At 34.2% G+C, this 3,075-nt stretch overlaps 1 non-coding gene across 1 annotated transcript; it reads right to left on the reverse strand.

The window, feature by feature from the left end:
• Positions 1–72, reverse strand: TRNAY-AUA (transfer RNA tyrosine (anticodon AUA)). Its single transcript has one exon. It is a non-coding gene; the product is annotated as a tRNA-Tyr (tRNA).
• Positions 73–3,075: the final 3,003 nt, after the last annotated feature.

Consider the following 3,075-nt stretch of genomic DNA (forward strand, 5'->3'; position numbering starts at 1 on the left):
CTCCAGCGCCGGGATTTGAACCCGGGTTTTCAGCTCTATGTGCTGATGCTTTATCCACTAAGCCACACTGGATACAACCCCGACGCCGGTTAGAATCGTCTCAGATTAAGCTCCAACTCTTGGGTTCCCTCTAGTGGCCGCCCTCTGCACTACGTCATAGATGTCTATGAACGCAGGACCGAAGTCCACACTTGTGTTGAGGTGCACTCGATATGAATGACTAGTTGGCCGGGATCCGACGGATAGCTTATGCAGTTTTTAAGATAGAGCCACATTTTTTTCACTGTTTTATAGCTAAAACTATTCTTTAGTGCCTTTCATAGAGCTATTTTTTATTTTCATTTACATTAATTACAATAATATTTTATGTTGCATTCATCATCTAAAAAATCCATAGATAATTATTAACTATATTAATGTTATTTGACTCATTGTCAAGCACTAGGGGACATTTCAGGCTTCAAAACGACACCAATATCTTCTTGGTATCACCATATTTGACTGAGATATCATGTTTAAAAGAATTAAATATTCTAAAATTACTATTTACAGGAAATGAGTCACAAACTTTCAGAGCCTAGAAGACTCCATCATCATTTGTCACCCCTTAAGCAGCTTCATGTCGGTCCAGTTTCAGCTTCTTTCTGCCTCTCAAATACTTCCTCCTTGTTTTAATTTCAGGTGTTGAATGTTTTTTGGCATTTTTGTCCTTATTTTCCATTGATGCAACAAATCCTGCGATGGTGCTTGTCCCAGGGTTTATGTTCATCCTCCTTAGGATTTTAATTTCTCCTTTTTGACTCTTATTAAAATGACGTGTTAACTTATAAATGTCTATTTATTTTTATTCCATAATTTCGTTTGTTTCTTCGTATAATTTCTTCATTACATTTATAAGGTGTGGAGGATATCCTTCACTCCTGAATATTTGCCAAAGTTTTTTTCCTATTAACTCGATCAAAAGCTTTGTCAAAATCGATGAACCCCATATGAGTTTCTATATTATTCTCTCTTCTTTTTTCTATTAGCTGTTTGACTATGAATATATTGTCTATACATGATCCATCTTTTGTGAAACCACTTTGGTTTTCTGTTAGCATACATTTTCTTGTATTTCTTAATCTATTACTTGTTAATTTTGTGTATATTTTGTACCCTTTATTCATTAGGCTAATTCCTCGATAGATATCACATTTATTCTGATCTCCTTTCTTGAATATATTCTTTACTAATGCAGTTGACCATGAATATGGAATTTTGCAGGTTTGTCAACATTTGTTAATTAGGTGCAATATTCGAAATTCATCACCATAATTAAGCCCATTTCTAATACGGACGAAGTTATCCAAGACGAACGTTTCTTTTACTATGTCAATAAAAAAATCAGTTTTTAAAAAAACTAGTGTGAACTCTCCAATTATTGCTTAAAATGCAAACGGCACATTTTGCACATATTCAGGCTCTGCTATGGTAATTGAAAATGTATTTTTCTCTATCCATATTCCTATTTAGATATGGCTGTATCAAATTCCTGTGCAATCCGAATGCTTCATTTGCTACAGATACGAAAGTTTGTTACCCGGTTGATTATGGCAAAAGTCTGTCTTGCAGTATAACTAAATCTTTGCGTATAGAACTTCTTACCCAAATTTGAGTTCATGAAAATGATACTATATGCTTCCTTACCATAATCACAAATCGGTCGCTCCACAGGCTGGCTGTCGCGTGTCCTGACTCCGCTGAAAGAAAAACACCCAACCGAAGCAACATGGACGATCAGTCATCTCGGTCATATGAAGGGTATCATAGACTGAAAACTGTCTTCTATCGATGTGTTTACAGTAAGTGCTATGAAAATTATTAAACTGCTTGATACCGTACCACCTGTTTAGTGAATGTAGAAAGTGTACAGGGTATCAGATTGAATAAAAAATTACAATAAAATATTTAAATAACAATAAATCTTTTTCTTTTCTATAGGCATAAGCCTGTTTGTTTACACACACTACGTCAATGATGATTACGTAATAATAAATCAGTAAAATAAAATAAAATAAAGTTTTAACAAACTATGTCGTCTACAAGAATACGAACCAATATAAAATATGAGCAGCACTAAAAAAATATGAAGAAATGTTCGTGTTTATCCTCTAGTTGAACAGAACAGTTAATATTTTGTAACAGTGTTGTATTCCTTATGGCACAGAACAAAAGTAAATACATTGAAGAAACCAAGGAGGAAATTCTAGATAAGATTGAATAAAAATTATTAATTTTAAAACCAAATGACGACTTTTCCACTGATTCTTTTAATTTTGGAATAACTTCAGCATGAATTTTGTTTGACATTTCGTGATACAGTCGTTGAATGTGGAATAATAGAATCTGCATACACCGCACAATAGGTAGCTCCAATGTCAATCATTGTCTGTGATTAAGCATATCTTAATATACATTATTGTAAAAATTTTAAGCAAAGTGAACATGTAGATTTGGTTTATTTTTATTAAACACTGTGACTGAAACAGATTGTCTGCTTTTGAAGAAATTTGACACGCATCACAAAATCTCTGCACTTTTTATGCAATCACATATTTACTAATGGATACCATCCCATTGCAGAATCCTGGGAAACGAGAATGCGGATGCTTTAGCAAAGAAGGGCAGCACTGCTACTTACAGACCTGTTACTAAATCTATGTACTACTCTGTGAAAAGATTTATTAAATCTACATACTTAGACTTCAACAAACAAAATTTGATAACACAATTTCAAGAGAAAAAATGGAACTCTCTGCATCATAATCCACAGTTAATTCCCGATTTACCACGAAAATCGTCTGTAGCTGCATTTAGATTGGCAACAGGCCATGATTGTTTGGCCAAACACCTGCATAGAATTGGAATATATCAGTCCCCTAACTGCCCATATTGCAACTCAAACCAAGAAATGGATTCGGAACACCTCAAAATCTGTGCTTCAGTGGCTGACAATGACAATATCTTTGAAAAATATTGGAGTGCAAGAGGTCAAATGACTTTATTGTCATACGCCTGGCATTAGAAAACAACAAC

Source organism: Periplaneta americana, chromosome 13, assembly GCF_040183065.1.
Source record: "Periplaneta americana isolate PAMFEO1 chromosome 13, P.americana_PAMFEO1_priV1, whole genome shotgun sequence".
Taxonomy (NCBI): Eukaryota; Metazoa; Arthropoda; class Insecta; order Blattodea; family Blattidae; genus Periplaneta; species Periplaneta americana.